The sequence below is a fragment of the Eretmochelys imbricata genome, chromosome 10 (assembly GCF_965152235.1).
Source record: "Eretmochelys imbricata isolate rEreImb1 chromosome 10, rEreImb1.hap1, whole genome shotgun sequence".
NCBI lineage: Eukaryota > Metazoa > Chordata > Testudines > Cheloniidae > Eretmochelys > Eretmochelys imbricata.
In genome coordinates this window covers 1870985-1889021 of record NC_135581.1, presented here as the reverse complement: position 1 = coordinate 1889021, position 18037 = coordinate 1870985, and positions in this window count along the sequence as shown.

Below are 18037 nucleotides of genomic sequence, written 5' to 3'. Positions count from 1 at the left end.
CAGCTTTCTGTCCACCTTATAGTACATTCATCCAATCCATACTTGATAGACCAGACTACCTGGATTCCCTGGGATCTGGGTTCGCTCTGCTGCTTATTCACTCTTCCCACTGACCAAATAAGAATTTGAAATTGAGAGGTACAAAGTCTGGTCTTGTTTCAGTTCTAAAAATCTCCCACCGAAGGGGATCCTGAGTTCACGCAGACATGTGTATCAATGGCTCATATACTTGAGGGGCTTGAAGGAAGAGATGGCTTATTTTAATAAAAAAAAGGAGTACTTGTGGTACCTTAGAGACTCACGAAAGCTCATGCTCAAATAAATTGGTTAGTCTCTAAGGTGCCACAAGTCCTCCTTTTCTTTTTGCGAATACAGACTAACACGGATGTTACTCTGAAACCTTTAATAAAAAAAGGAGTACTTGTGGTACCTTAGAGACTAACGAATTTATTTAGTCTCTAAGGTGCCACAAGTACTCCTTTTCTTTTTGCGAATATAGACTAACACTGCTGCTACTCTGAAACCTGTCTTTATTTTAATAGTACATCTCCCAAGTCTGAATTTTAACGCTCTTAAAACAAAATTCACAACCAATCAGAATCTCTTCAGTGTAGCCCCTCCTCCCCCCACAGCATTCAGAATGACGCCTCGGGCTCCTAAGTCAGGGGATTGCTTTTAAAAATCTCATTCTTGTCAAGCCAGCCTCTTGCTTTGAGCTGTGATCTATGGCTTTAGGGGGAAGATGCCGACTCCAATTGCGTTTGATAATTTGAGATTCAAACGCTACCCTGAAATGAGCATACACATAATCATCCTCCCTGCCGGCTTCTTGATGGGAGATTCCCCTTATCCTCCGTCCACCCCCACATTCACTGTCCTTTCTCCCTCCTGATCTCTGTCCAACTCACATTCTCCTCTGTGCTCCACCAGAGTCTCCTACCTGCCCCCCTTCACTTCCCACCCTTCAAATTCTTCTTTGCCCCCTATTCCTTGCTGCACCTTATTGCATCGTACCCCCATGGGTTCCTCTGCCTCGTTCAGTCTTCCCTGGTGCCCCATTCCTCTCTCCTACAGCTGCCCTCCTTACTCTTCTAGATTGTGCTGGCCCCCTTCATTTGCCCTTTACAGCACCCTCCCTGCCCCCCCCCCCCCGGTGACCTGCTTCCCCCACTGTCCCTCCTTGTCCCACTGCTGTTCACCAGCTCCTTACAGCATCCCTCTCGCTGCCTCCTGACAGCACAAAGGAGGGGCCGTTTTCATTAAGCCCAATCTAGCATTAGTCCAATTGGAAACAACGGGAGGTCGTGTCCATCTTTGCTAAGGGCAGCCTCATTGCTGCCTGCACAGGCTATTTTAATTGAGGACAGTTTTGTGGCTTCACCTCATTAAGAACAATGGAGTTGGCAATCATTTGAAAAAGGGCAAAGCTTTGCAAGTTTGCTCCTAATTATCCTGAGAAGCTTTAAAAAAGAAAAACCCACATGGCAACTCCGCTACTTTCTCGTGTGCGTGCACAGATGGGAAATGCATTCTGCTGGCCACCAATGCTATTTGGAATAGCTCACTGAGATAGCCATTACTGTAGGAGGTGTCATGGATTCCTTTCAATGCATTCTCCCTGTTCCAAGTAACTTGTACATTCCTGGCCACATATTTTCACTCTCTTTGCTGCCTTGATTAAAATGTACCACGACCCTTCACCTAACCCTCCTCCCCCATAGCCCCTCAAACCAGCGGTGAGGCTATCATAAAGTTATTGCAGCCTGAGCTGAACATTTTAGCAAGTCCTTTTTGTGCGAGGGAACTTTCCTCTTTAAGGTCTTCGTGGAAGAAGCTGGTTGGAGTCCTGTCACCTAAACTACAGCAGAGCTATGCAACCAGAGAGAACAAGAGGAGTTAGTGTGGAGGAGTCTCTGTGCAGATGGCTCTGGCCTCCAGTGTATCCCCAGAGAGCAGCTCTGTGGGGCTATGGGGCTAAACCTTCTGCTTCGCTGTTGGGTCCATGTGGGGACAAATATCTTCCCATCCCCAACACATACTTCTCAAGTGAAAAACTTGGGAGGACACACAATAGATTTTCTTCTCCCCAAACGCCTCCTGTGGGTATTTCCTGGGAGGGTGCAATCAGACACACGAAACTAAGACCCATGATTCAGACAGTTCCATCTAGAAAGGAATAATGCTCTGAACTCTGAAAATAAATGGTAAAGAGGTCTCTAAGAACAGATCAAATTACAACTCAACCCCTTGTTAGCTCACTTAGACTAGAACGTGAGCTACCCCATTCATGCTGGACACACAATGATCGCCCATCACATGGATAATGTGTTCACAGCTCTGCAGGATATGGGAATAATAAAAGTTTCAAATTAGGGAAGCAAATTACAGTTTATATAAACCAGAAAGCTCTGAGCAACAAGTGGGAACGGTTTCAGGGTTTCACAGAGTCATTTACCCAATCAGGTGGCTAAAAGTTTGGTCTAAATGCCCATGGCTTGACCAAACTATATTCAAATGTTCATTCTCCCTCACATCTTTGGTTTGGAGGTTTTGTTGTTCACTTTGTGTTTGAACTTGTTCTCACCTTGTTCTTTCCATTAACAACATGAGATTGGTGAGCTGATGGGTAGTGATGGAGAAGCACTCACTAAAATAGTCTGTGAAAGCTAATGTTCCCCTCAGAAAATACAATCTAGAGCTTTGTTCCAGCTGAAGAAAGAGGGTCTGTAGAGAGGTATTTACTACGACAGATTTAAGACCAGAGGCAGCCTTAATGATCACGTTAAACTGCAGTGTGCCACACTGTTTCCCAGCCACCGTCACAGTTGCAGTGGTTGGAGGGGATAGTTTACAGTTTCTGAAAACAATTCCATTTCCCTTGTACAACTCACTCTGGCTGTAGCATGTACTTTTCTGACTGAAACTGTGAGTGTAACTATGACTGAATTGTAACTGGGCAGTGCTTTCTGGCTCCTACATAGTTTTAAATCAATAGACCGTAGTTGCCAACACTTGCTTCCCAGGAGCTGGTAGAATGCTCTGACTGTGTGGGACCTATCCCTGACAGAGATACTAGCTGTAATCTGGAAGAGAAGCTGTGTGACCTTTCAAAGATTTCCACCAATTCAGGAGTGGGAACTTTCTGCAGCCTCCTTCACCATCACAGTATTTCCTGAATTAGCTCATCACACACAGCAGAGGAAGGACTAACACTCTCATCTGCACTGTGCTGCAGTGTGGACTCCGGGGGCATGAACTGCAGAATGCACCATGCTGGACTTTGTTAACGTGAACTGGGTACCTTTTAGTTTGTGCCAGCAGCGTCCACATGGGGCAATGAGGCTGCAAAACTTTGGTGCGCTCTGCAGTTCACACCCCCATAGTCTGCATCGTGGCATAGTGTAGACATAACCCAGATCTGCCTTGCTACTGGCAATAGAGTGTGAAGTGAGTTTATCTGCAGGCTGAAGGGACCAGTTAAGAGAGGGAAATATATACGACCACACAGAAAACGACAAGGATAGTGCCTCCCCCCACTGCCCACACCCCAAAGGCTGGAAATTCAGTTTTAAGGCTGGGATTTTCATCTCAGTTTCATGGGAGCACTGTTAGCAGTATATATTGCATATATGTTAAACACTGCAGTGGCTGGAGACCCCTAAAACACAGAAACACATAGGGAATGGCCTATGAATGGAATTTCAGCCTTCAGGCCAGATTCCTTTGTTTTTATTCCATTTAAACCCTTAGGAAACACATGACCCTCTAAAAATACTCAAAATCTGCAAGCAGGGCCATCTGAATACACAGTATGGGAACTAAGCATGTTAGCAACAGGCATACAGACTTCACAAGGAGTCTCAGAGGCTTACTGAAGATCTGTCACTCAACAGGCATGTAGCTTCATGTGTTTCAGTTTCCTGTCATTGTTTAGGTCATGGCTCTAGGGCCAAATTCTTCCCTAGCCTACGTGTGATGAAGTCAGTAGGATTGCACATGTGGAACTCAGGCTCACAGAAAGACTGCAGGATTAGGCCTTATGCTGACAATAGCTCAAACCGGTGAACAGTCTTGCTCCTGAATTGAGTAGCTGGAAGCAGCAGAGCTGACTAATAAGTAGGGCACTACCAAATTCATGGTCCATTTTGGTCAATTTCATGGTCATAGGATTTAAAAAATTGTAAGTTTCAGCTATTTAAATCTGAAATTTCACAGTGTTGTAATTGTAGGGGTCTTGACCCAAAAAGGAGTTTTGTGGGTGTGGGTGTGGGGGTGTCACAAGGTTATTGCAGGGGGGGTCGCAGTACTGCTACCCTGACTTCTGTGCTGCTGCTGGCAGGGCGCTGCCTTCAGAGCTGGGCAGCCGGAGAGCGGGGGCTGCTGGCCGGGAGCCCAGCTCGGAGGGCCGAGTCGTCACCAGCAGCAGCGCAGAAGGAAGGTGGCACGGTCTGGTACTGCCACCCTTGCTGCTGCCTGCAGAGCTGGGAGCCTGGCCAACAGTTGCCGCTCTCCAGGCACCCAGCTCTGCAGGCAGCACAGAAGTAAGAGAGGCAATACTGCAACCCCCTAAAATAACCTTGTGACGCCCCCCCTGCAGCTCCCTTTTGGCTCAGGACCCCCAGTTTGAGAAACACTGGTCTCCCCCGTGAAATCTGTATAGTGTAAAAGCACCAGATTTCACAGAAGGAGACCAGATTTCACGCTCCATGAAATGCTTTTCATGGCCGTGAATTTGGAGGGCCCTACTAATAAGTCATTAAGCCGTCATGGTTATGAGGGATGTGCTGCTTTTGCAGTTGTCATGCAGCTGATGCAAATTGGGTACCAGATTTTGTGGAGCTTTCTTTGGAAAGGGTGTGGTCAAGTGATGCCAAGACATTCAGATATATTCCAATGCATCTCAAAGAAGAGGATTTCTTTGAGCCTCTGAAAGATAACACTTCAAAATTCTCTCTCCCTCAGTTTCCTACTCTCTTTGCCACAGGGTTCCAGTGATTATTAAAACCAGATGATGAGCATTACTATCATCACCAGCAATCCAGAACTGCTCTTCTCCATACCAAGTAACTGGCTGACAGTTGAACAATCCCCTCCGGATGACTGGCTTCTATAGATAACTTTGAATTTCAGTTCCTTATATTTCCCTTCCATTACATCATCTTTCATAAACGATTTGTAAATGTTAAGGAGATGTTCTCCTACATGTGACTGTGTTGACAGTGGAGTTATGGCATCAGGGCACAGTGTCAAACATACTGTAGGGGAAAAAAACCAGGAAGTTGTCATGAATACTCCCACTGGATAAACTGCTTAGTTTTTCCCTTCTAATCAAGCTGGTGACCACTGAATGGTTCCTCAAACTGCCACGACATGAGCATCACACTTCCACTCTCTGAATTCAGTGCTGAGAAGGTGCCAGAACAGCAGTTCTGGGAAGACCTCCAGACAAAGATCTGGGATGGGATGGGTGGCAGCAGTGGAAAGTTCTTCCAAATTACCATGTCAATCTACCATGAGCCTTTACAAGAAACAGAACCTCTGGTGGCAAGAGGGGTGTTCCCTCTCCAAGTCCAGCAAGTCCTTGGTCTGTCAGACACACACATACTTTCTTTCTATTCTGAAAGTTCGGTCAACATCTGTTGACTGGGAACTGTCAGAGACCCCACCTCCTTCCACTAAGGCACTCGCGATTTTTGGTTGCTACTGAACAGGACTCGATCAAGAACCAGTGACCTTAGTGACCAGCTGGTTCCTTTTTGCCAATTATCCTAGTCAGCCAGGATCACAGCACAGACTTCTGAGCTACAGATGCTTTTCAAAAATGTTCTGAGTAATCTGAAATTGCAGATACTCAAGAAAATCACTATTCATTAATTAGCCTTTCACTTTACTGCCCAGACAGCCAACATTCATAATTCATAAAGGATGCATAAATTCTGATATTACAATACTGTGAAATGTATATCTCTTCTACCCAGGATTGAAGGGTTTCCTCTTGTTTCTCTTCAAGCAAATGCTCCCCAGAAGTTTCCATAACAAACATTGTATTCTCTTTAGAATAAACCACAACGTTTCTATAGTCTTCTGAATATTTAAACCTTTCCATTTACACAATTACAATCAGTTATAATGCAGCATATGTACACCATTGTATCCTTATCTTTTTATCTATATAAAATTAAAAACCCTGAAGTGTTTACTTATATTTCTTTTCATGTACTGTGTATATATACCTGCTACTGTATTTTTTACTCCATGCATCTGAGGAAGTGGGTTTTAGCCCACGAAAGCTTATGCCCAAAGAAAGTTGTTAGTCTCTAAGGTGCCACAAGGACTCCTCATTGTTTTTGCTGATACAGACTAACATGACTACCACTATGAAACTTATATTTCTTTGTTCATAATTTTGTAGCAGTCATTACACCCACATGCACTATCTTGAATGTATTTACATTTATCCATCTAACAAATGGCCCTTTTAAAAGTTACTTTGTAGCTCATATTTCCAGTACTTTCAGCACCCTTTTGTATTCTCTTGCAACTAGTTGTTTTCACAGAATTAGCCATCATAAACTAGATTCAGATTACTTATTTTATAATGTTTTCTTGTAATTTAAAACAGTGTCAAGTAGTTCAAACACAACATCTAATTGTTTATTTACTTATCCTAATGTTTCAATTATTTTCTAAACACTCAATTAAAACTTTCTTTGGGATTCATTCCCATTATACTACACTGGTTACAACCCCACAAGAAGTGGAAAAATAACTACCAGTATAAACAAAACCAGCTAATCTGACCAGCTTTGTGTTATTGCTTAACTTAAGGATGCTATCTTGCAACTCCTATTCACACGAGACGTCCCACTGATGTCAAATGATGTGCTTGCCTGAGAGGGAATTATTCATGTGAGTAAACTTTTGCAGCGTTGGATCATCCGTGAAGAGAAAAAACAAACAGCATAAAAGGTGAAAATGAAATGAGAATTCTTTATTCATAATTTGAGACATTATTAATAGAGGATTTTTAATTATGACTAATCTTGACCATGGCCCTTTAAAGATTTTAACACAATTGATATTTCTAAATCCATCTGTGGAAACGTGTCCTGGTTCTGGACCTGGGAAGTGCCCTGAATTGGCTCCAGCCTGCAGTTAGGCTCTGCCCACATCTGCTGTGACTTCAATAACAATTTTGAGAAAATCTACCCATCTTTGCAGAACCACTGGTACACCTCTACTGGTGACAGACATGGTGGGAGAGCGACTGGAGGCAAGCCAAAGGCATTTTAACCTCCTACCATCGAGACCTGCTGTGAGCTGACTTAGATAGCATGTTGGTAAAAGGACTCTGCCCTGTTGAGCAGGAAGTCCTAATTCCCAGCTTGAGTAGCCATAAATAGAAGTGCAGCTGGAGGAGGGCTAGCTGGCCAAGTACACACCTACCATCTCAGATGGGATCATAGGGAAGCTAGATCATCATCCTGCCGCTTGCACTGCTATTTTTAGCATGCCTGCACCAACGCTGATCAAGCTGGCATGTCTACTTGAGCAGGAAAGTACATCTTCCGGTTTCAGTGTAGACATAATCTCCTCTCTAACCCCACCAAAAATGCTGTGGAGGCTCCAGGCTGCTGGAGATTACTGTTTATCCAAATAATTTTTAGAAACTATTTACTTAGGAGGTTAAATCCTTGTCATGTAAATATCCGAAACAAAATAATCACAACAGCTGTTATTTCAAGAGACTTTATACAGGAATATAGTCATCAGATCTTTCTATTGTCAAATCAGTCTGAATCACAATTTACCACCCATTCAAGCGGACGTGGTTTATGTATTTATGGGTTTATGACTAGGCCTAAACACTGTTCTACAGTAGCTTTTTAAACTCTATTGTGAAATAAGAAAAGGAGTACTTGTGGCACCTTAGAGACTAACCAATTTATTTGAGCATGAGCTTTCGTGAGCTACAGCTCGTGAGCTGTAGCTCATGAAAGCTCATGCTCAAATAAATTGGTTAGTCTCTAAGGTGCCACAAGTACTCCTTTTCTTTTTGCGAATACAGACTAACACGGCTGTTACTCTGAAACCTGTTATTGTGAAATAGTTAACCCCTGCCCATGTTGACCAGACAAATCCAATTAGCCCAAACTGGTTTTGAACTGTGCTTAAAACTGTTCATAAAAAGTTTTATCCCCAGTGCAGAGGGAGTCAATCCTTACCTGCATGAGTTTAACATAACCTGCCTTCACTTTATCGCTTGCACACAGTAGATAACACAATAGTGGGGACTCATATTCTAAGAGCCAAATCCCACAGGAGGCAAACTGGCTTTTTACCCTGTGCACACTGATTTCAATGACCCTGCTCAAAGATTTAAAGTTAAACGTGTATCTAAAAGCTTTGCTGGATCAGGGCTAAAGTGGTCAGTATCTTACAGGACTGAGCACTAAACTGGCTGCCAGGTTAGCAAACTGACCATAAAATGATTTAAAATTACCTTTCCCAGCCCTGAAGAAGAGCTCAGTGTGGCCTGAAAGCTTGTCTCTCTCACCACCAGAAGTTGGTCTAATAAAAGATATTACCTCCCCCACCTCGTCTCTAAAAAAAACCCTGACACATTTTAACAATGCTCTGTCCAATGCTGGTAGCACAATAGACTGGTTAACAAACACCATTTTAAAGGGATTTTCTAATGTTGCAGGAGGCCAAGAGCCAAGCTCACTCCCTCTGGCCGGAGTAAGCGTTGCTTTCAAAGGGCAAAGCTGGTTCAGAAAAGAAAAAGTTGCACTTTCACACACACAAATGGTCATTTTTCCAGAAGGGAAGTAACCCTACGTTTGTTTTTAACCTTTCCAACATTTCCTTACCTTAATTTCTACAATCTTTTTTTCTAAGACGAAATCTTACTCTTTCCTTATTCCTGCAGCTGGCTCTTGCTTGGTTCTGTAGCCACACCTGCAATCCTGAGACAGCTCCTTGTACTCACTTGAGCTTAATGTCAGAGGAGTTCAAGTGGCCCATGTTTTCTAAAGGGATACTTCAACAGCTTCTCTATGAACCCTTCAGGCTGCCCGGCTCTTCCATTAGCTGGGATGTACCATGTAGTGTAAAGCACACAGGTGATAAGTGAGAAACTGGCACTCACCCACCCACCCACCCACCACTATTGCTAACCCCTCCCTATCCCACCCTGAATCAGGGAACACAGCAGCACAATACTCTTCCCCTCCCCTGCCCCACATCCAAATGGAGGGTAGGGCTGAGAACTTGGAAGGTTGCAGGAGCCAGACAGAATTCCACCGCACAGTCAGGCTACTGCAGTAGCAGATGAACACAGGGCAATGTATGTATTTGTTGCTTCCCCTAGATCGCACTGTTTACAAAATTGAAGCATGCAGCAATAACTGCAGCCATGGGGGAAACTTTATGATGCCCCATTGCTGCTTCCAGAAGCTTCTCATTTTACTGTTTTACCTTCCCCTCCCCTGATTTGGGCACTGCTGGGTAAAGCATCTACCAGCTACCTGTCTCTTCCTCTTATGATGATCTTCACTTTGCTCCTACACACTACTCGGGTTGTAAGGATTCTTCTCTAATAAGTAAATAAGAAATTAGTTGCATTTTTCTTCAACAATATAATGTAGTAATACTCTGCCCTTTTATAGTTATCTGAGGATCTCAAAGCACTTTACAAACTTTAATGGACACCTCCAGTCAACAATGGAGCAGTTGTCTACACCAGATGATACCTCCACCATTGTCTGGACACAGTTAAAGTTTGGCTCTTGCTGGCATCTGCTACCATAATTGTGTGATCTGAAATAATGTTCAATAACTGATCGTGAAAATCAGTTCTGGATGCAGGGCTTCTGTAGCACAAAAGGAGCCATACGCACTTCACACTCACGGAGGCCCTATCCACACAGTGGTTGAAATAATGCTAGCAACAAATGTGTGTATGGTCCTAGCATGGTTTGCCTCAGCATTGTGGAGAGGCTACTCCCATCACACCCTGAGACCCATTAATCCAATCCTGCTCCTGTTGAAATCCAAGGGGACACTCCTGTGCCTGATGATGCCTATAGGATCAGACTTCATGTTATAAAATCATGCTATAGACTACCTATTAGTCTGTAATAGGGTTTGGCGAGCATAGTTCTCATTTTTAAAAAATCCCAGTCCACGCTGATTAGGGAGGCTACACAAAAAGTTTGTTGGTCATGACTCTGTTTAATAACCAGTTGCTAACATGATTCCGATACTAAGATAGGCCCATAATATCTGCTATTAGTTTCCTTTCTGAAATGCACAACAATAATTCCTCTCCAATCTTCATTTGGTCACATGCCACCTTTTCCACAGCCTGAACCAAAGACTGGGGCAAAGTGTACATAGAAATCACCTGCAGCCTTGTTTTCCTACAGAAAGGATTTTACTCTGTTCTGATTTAACTGTTGCAATTTAGGGGTAGAAATATTCTTATTTTAGTACCAGTTTTCAGACTAACAGGCAGTGTAACAAAAATGGAACCAGTAGTGTACATACTCTTATCAAGTCGGAAAATCATTTACTGAACCTGTGTGATGTTAACTTGATCAGCAAAGGTTTTGCTTCTATTATTGTGTATATCTTGGCTAATTCTGAATGAGATCCAACCTCCCTGTATGGTCTACTCTCCTAGACACAACGCTTAGTGCTAGCGTGGGATGGAGTATGTGTGTTACATGTCATTAGAAGACTTTTTAAAAGGATTAAGTTTTTAAAAATAACAGTCTATTTCCAACATGAAAAATTACAGTACTTTTGGGGCCAGAACCACACAAGGACTTAGGCACTTAAAGCCCAGATTTAAGCACTACTGCAATCCAGAACCCCCTCCTCAGCTGCCACCTGACACTGTAGGTGCCATAGGACCTACATTTTTGCCATAAAAGTTCCCTAGGCACCTAAGTTTCTACCTATGGGCCTGCACGCTGCTACCTCAAGCCGGCACATGGATGCCTCTCTCTTGTCTAAGTTCCAACTCATAATATTCAAACTAGGGCAAGACAGGAATTCCCCTGCTTATCTTGCCTTAAACGGCAGGGGAGCGCCCTGGCCTTTCTTCTTCAAATATTGGAAACCTCTCCTTGACATACATTCCAAGTCCTGTGTTTCTCCTGTAAGAGTCAGTGGCCTTTCAGTCACTTAGAACAAGCCAAGGAACCACGTTCTTTGTTGGTTTTTAGTGAGGATGATGATGTTGAGAATTACATTTATGTATTATACATATCAACAGAAATGTACATGTGTGAAGAGAAGCCTTGTAACTGGTGCAGCAAGAGCTCTAACCAGCAGTTCCCTCATAAGTTTGGATTTCTTAGTGCTTTACAATAACACTATATCAGGAATAGATCAGGTAACACATCATACATCCCCAAGAGGGACAGTTCTCTGATGAGAAATCCAAGTGACAGCTGTTTGGGGATGCATGGGACATCTGGAACAAAGGACATGGCCACTGATATATTTGGAAAATCAAAACTCTAACTTCATTCCTTTAGTCACAGAGATTTAAATATAAAAAACTGAGAAGTTAATACAAATTAAATAGGAAACATTATACCTGACTGCACTATACACACATTCAGTATACTCTACTGGCTTGACTGCCTGTACAAGTGTTGCCAAAGTGTAAAAGAACTGAAAGACCTCTAGCCCCCATCAGCAGATCAAACACTAAAAAGCACAGTTCCAGGCAGTGTAACAAAAATGGAACCAGTAGTGTACATACTCTTATCAGGTAGGAAAAACATTTACTGAACCTATGTGATGTTTGAGTGACAAGTTTCCATTCCAAAAACATTGACATATGTCATATACATATTACAGAAGGAGGTAAAATAAGTGATTCTTCCTTGTTATGTTAGTGAAGCAAATCATTTGCTGACAGAGGCAGAAACAAAACACACTTATCTTATTTGTTCAAACTAGTCCACTGAGCTTCCTGAACTTTGATTCCTCCTGTGAAATTCATTTGTCTTATAATAAAATAAAATCCATTAGGGACATATTAAGGATGTTGTGAACACCTGAGTTAAGGGTTTATTGACTTATGTAGAGCACTGAAAACTTGTATTTTGAATTAGTATTTCCAGAATGTTTGAACAAATTGAGGGTTTTCTATTGCCAATTTAATGATATCTATCTCATGCCTTTTGTATGACTTTTTAAAATGTATTCCTCTTATTTATATAGGTTTTTCACCATGGCCTATGGCAAGTTTCCATACTGAGAGTTTCTTCTAGTAATACCAATCAATTTTAGGACTAGTTCCTTGCCCTAGAATTTTGATGTTTCCTCTCTGTATGCTACATCCCTACTCTGCCCTCATTTATACATGGAGCTAATAAGTTTTTCATCTTAATTCAGCAAGACACACACAAATCCTCACTCATGCTTAATCATTAGACAGCTGCCCAGTGTTAGGGAGGTCACACCTGCTTTGCTCCTTAACAGATCTCATACATCCTGTCATTCCAATAAGGGTCTCCTCCTTCCTGCCTCACATTATACAAAGCTATCTGCTCAGAATACTCTATTTTGCAAAACATGGAGCTTAAAGCCTTTACTGAAGTGCAAATTAATTTCCTGTGTTGTAAGAAAGGAATGACAGGTTCCTGCGACATCACAAACACACCAAATGAAAAATGAATTAAAAGAATGAAATACCTATTTCCTATTCTTACAATCTAAAACCAACCATTTAAATTCCCAAAGCTTTCTGATTGGCCTCCTCAGTATGTGTTTTAGGATAACAAGTAAAATCCATTCTTGGCTATTGATAGTCAATATTACCATGTGAATTTTAAGCATACTGCACAATTTTAACCACAAAGCAACCCATTAAAACTAACAGAAATTCGGTGGCTGCTTCTCTGGCACTGCACAAACTCCAACCCATAATGGAAAATATCTATTTTATAGCTCAAGTATCACAGGAGTAGCCATGTTAATCTGGAACTGTAAAAACAGCAAAGAGTCCTGTGGCACCTTACAGACTAACAGGCGTATTGGATCGTGAGCCTTTGTGCGTGAATATCCGACAAAGTGAATAAGATATTCACCCACGAAAGCTTATGCTCCAATACGTCTGTTAGTCTATTTTATAACTGTCACTTATCCTTTAATGCAGCCTTGTGTGTCAATACAGGTAATAAGGTGTTGCTGTTTTTATTAAGTGAATTTTAGTGCTCGTGAAAGGTGCCAGATTAACAGCACTGAACACTGAATTGTCTTCTGTCACCCCAGAACAGGTACAGCCTCCCCCCCTCGCTGATGTCTCCCTTTGACCCATTCATTCCTCTGCTAAGGCTGCCAGCAAGGGACCCAAATAGAGCTTGTTACTATAGCAGGTTTTGTGATATGGGCACGTATCCACTAGGAACGTGACCGAGACTCAAACGTCGTGTTGCCAACTCTCATCACATTTGGTGTTTTTCTTAAAGACCCAGCTGCTGGAATTAAGTTATCAGCTCGGAATCTCTGCTTTTTTTAGTAAGTTTCTAGCCCTCATTTCTGGGGAGAAAATCTTGAAAATGTGACCCCTGAACATTCCAACATCAGGAGGTAAATAAAAAGAACCACAGATGCATTCTTCTTTTTAAAAAGCTTGTGATTTTTAACTCAGTCTCATTGACCTGGGGGGCCTGAGACATGATTTTTGAATGCTTGGGGTTAGCAATAGCCACTACTAACGGGAGCTGAAACTGTTGTTAGAGAGAAAGCAGGACAGCTCTATTCTACAGGCAGAACAGCATGGGGCCATCTGAGGCAAGGTGATCTGTAACTGTTTGTGTAAGTGATGGTGGGCTGGGCAGCCATTTGCCTGAACTTGGCCCAGGGTGAACGGTTCTTTGCCCAGGATCAACTTGTCCCATTAATGACAGGTTTCAGAGTAACATTAACAATCCCATAAACATTCCAGCCCCTCTTCGTTCTTTCAGAAATGCTGTTGAATGCATTTTAATGTGAGTCACAGAACATTATTCCATATGTCCAAAATTTACAGTAGACAAAGGGAGGAGATGAGAGAAGCTACAAATGTTTTGAACGTGTAAAGACTACAAGATTGGGTCCGTCTTGATGAAGTGTCATGAATCCCTAGGCAAACAGAGAGGAAAACAAGTTCTGATCACTTCTCTGTCCCTTCAGCATGTAAGATGCACAGGGTAACATTTTTGTGCAGAATGGATTTTGAGGAGTATGAATTCTGCTGGAAGATGTGGGCTGGAGACAGGGTAGCATCTCTTATTCACTCAGTGTGGTACAGGCACAAAGTCATAGACCTCACCCTATTGAATACAAAGTAGTTAGGGAAAAGACTTCAGAGCCAGCATCGCCTGCATAGGCTCTGCACGAGAGGCCTCAATATATGTAAGAATAGAACACCCCCGGAAGACCCAGGGTTCCATCTGTCAGAGAGACATTGCCTGGTGAAACACCGGGCTATGTCAGTCTGTTTGAGGAGTTCAGCTTGCTGCACATTTTACCAGAAAACCCAATAGGGAGACCATCCCCTATCATTCATGCCTGACAGACCTAGCCAGAAAAATAATAGAAAATTCCAGTGTTTATCGAATACAAACTGCAAGGTGGCTATTCCCTCCAAGCCATGCTTTCTGTAATAGTGCTGACAAGAGTTTTGTCCTGTTTACAGTAGCAAACTGTCTCCAACCCTGGTTCAAGTGCTGACAGCTCACGTCAATCACGGCTCAATTTCCGACTTATCTCCGAGCTCTCCCTAAGGTGCGCACTCTCCCTGCTACAGCTGAGCTAGTGACTTGTAAAGAACAACCATTCATTCTGCAAATTTCATCTTTGCAAATTTTCCAAGAGCAGATAAAAAAAATTCTTGCATGTATTTGTCATTTGGGGGATTATTCACCCATGTCTTCAGCGAGCACTTTTTGCCTGCAAACTGTTGGGAGCAGGGCATTGCCACCTTCGCAATCCAGGCCGGGCTGGCTAGACGGCCCTGCCTGGGGAGAGCTGGTTGCGAACATTTTTGGTTACTTTTAATCCAACTTTTTTTATCCAGGAGGCATTACGGAAAATGCCCAGCTGGAAGGATCCCACGGGAGGGTGGGGGCAGCATGGCCCCTGCCCAGGCTATCGGGCTGGGATGGGGGTATCTTGAGCTGAAGACTGGCCCTGAGCTTGTTCCCCGGCCGTGGGTCTCTGTGGGCCCCAGCACCGCAGGGTCTCGGCTTCGCAGACACCGACAGAGTCGCCCTCGCAGCCCCTGCGAGCTGGAGCAGGGCGAGGAAACTGAGGCAGGCAGCGACTGCCCCAGGTCCCGCGGGCCGGCCGTAGAACTCAGGCGCCCTGAGCGCCCCTGCTCGGGGGGTCCCGCGGGCAAGTGTCGCCCCGGCCCCGGCCCCGGCCCCCAGCGCCCCGCCCGGCGGAGCTTACCTGGCTGCGGGGAGGATGCGGGCGGCTCGGCTCTCGCGGCTGATGCGGCTCAGCTCCCGCCAGGCGCGGGCACGAGCCGGAGCGCGCGCCGGACGCGGGTTCGGGGCGCGAGCCGCCCGCACGCGTCACACCCCAACCCCTCCCCTCCCCCCACCTCTTCCCGCCTCCCCCCGCCCCAACCTCTTCCCGCCTCCCCCCAACCCCCATCTCCTCCCCTCCCCCCACCTCTTCCCGCCTCCCCCCCCAACCCCAACCTCTTCCCGCCTCCCCCCGCCCCAACCCCCAACTCCTCCCCTCCCCCCACCTCTTCCCGCCTCCCCCCAACCCCAACCTCTTCCCGCCTCCCCCCAACCCCTCCCCTCCCCCCACCTCTTCCCGCCTCACCCCCCAACCCCAACCTCTTCCCGCCTCCCCCCAACCCCCAACTCCTCCCCTCCCCCCACCTCTTCCCGCCTCCCCCCGCCCCAACCTCTTCCCGCCTCCCCCCAACCCCTCCCCTCCCCCCACCTCTTCCCGCCTCCCCCCGCCCCAACCTCTTCCCGCCTCCCCCCAACCCCCAACTCATCCCCTCCCCCCACCTCTTCCCGCCTCCCCCCCAACCCCAACCTCTTCCCGTATCACCCCGCCCCTCACCCCCAACTCCTCCCCTCCCCCCACCCCAACCTCTTCCCGCCTCCCCCCAACTCCTCCCTTCCCCCCACCTCTTCCCGCCTCACCCCCCAACCCCAACCTCTTCCCGCCTCCCCCCAACCCCCAACTCCTCCCCTCCCCCCACCCCAACCTCTTCCCGCCTCCCCCCAACTCCTCCCCTCCTCCCACCTCTTCCCGCCTCCCCCCAACCCCAACCCCCAACTCATCCCCTCCCCCTCACCTCTTCCCTCCTCACCCCCCAACCTTAACCTCTTCCCTATCACCCCGCCCCTCACCCCCCAACTCTCCCCTCTGCCCACTCCAACCTCTTCCCACCTCCCCCCCAACCCCTCCCCTCCCCCTCACCTCTTCCCGCCTCACCCCCCAACCTTAACCTATTCCCTATCACCCTGCCCCTCACCCCCCAACTCTCCCCTCCGCCCACCCCAACCTCTTCCCGCCTCCCCCCGACCCTCATCCCTCCCCCAACTTCTTCCTGCCTCCCTCCTCCCCCTGCCCCTCACCCCCAACTCTCACCCCAACCTCTTCCTGCCTCACCCCTCCCCTCACCCCCAACTCCTCCCCTCCCCCCACCCACCCCAACCTCTTCCTGCTTCACCGCTCCCCTCACCCCCAACCTCCTCCCCTCACACCCCGCCCCCTCACCCCCCAACCTCCTCCCCCTGTCACCCCCCTCACACCCCACCTCCTCCCCTCTTCCTCCCAGAGACCCCCAACCTCCTCCCCCTCTCACCCCACCCCCTAATACCGCAAGCTCCTCCCTTCACCCCCTCCCCCCCGGAGGCTCCAACCTCCTTTCCTTGCCCTCCCAAGCCTGTACCACCAGAGACCCCAACCTCCTCCCCCTCACCCCATCCTCACCAATTTGATAAAAATCCTCACCAATTTGCATAGGTGAACACAGACCCAAACCTTTGGATCTTAAGAACAATGAAAAAGCAATCAGGTTCTTAAAAGAAGAATTTTAATTGAAGAAAAAGTAAAAGAATCACCTCTGTAAAATCAGGATGGTAAATACCTTACTGGGTAATCAGATTCAAAATATAGAGAATCCCTCTAGGCAAAACCTTAAGTTACAAAAAGACACAAAAACAGGAATATACATTCCATTCAGCACAAATTATTTTATCAGCCATTTAAAAAAAACAGAATCTAACGCATATCTAACTAGATTGCTTACCAACTCTTTCCAGGAGTTCTGACTTGCGTTCCTGCTCTGGTCCTGGCAAAAGCATCACACAGACCGAGAGAACCTTTGTCCCCCCCCAGCTTTGAAAGTATCTTGTCTCCTCATTGGCCATTTTGGTCAGGTGCCAGCGAGGTTATCTTAGCTCTGTTTGCAGATGACACTAACCTGGGAGGAGAGGTAGATACGCTGGAGGGTAGGGATAGGATACAGAGGGACCTAGACAAATTGGAGGATTGGGCCAAAAGAAATCTGATGAGGTTCAACAAGAACAAGTGCAGAGTCCTGCACTTAGGACGGAAGAATCCCATGCATCGCTACAGACTAGGGACCGAGTGGCTCGGCAGCAGTTCTGCAGAAAAGGACCTAGGGGTGACAGTGGACGAGAAGCTGGATATGAGTCAACAGTGAGCCCTTGTTGCCAAGAAGGCCAATGGCATTTTGGGCTGTATAAGTAGGGGCATTGCCAGCAGATCGAGGGACGTGATCGTTCCCCTCTATTCGACATTGGTGAGGCCTCAGCTGGAGTACTGTGTCCAGTTTTGAGTCCCACACTACAAGAAGGATGTGGAAAAATTGGAAAACGTCCAGCGGAGGGCAACAAAAATGATGAGGGGACTGGAACACATGAGTTATGAGGAGAGGCTGAGGGAACTGGGATTGTTTAGCCTGCGGAAGAGAAGAATGAGGGGGGATTTGATAGCTGCTTTCAACTACCTGAAAGGGGGTTCCAAAGAGGAT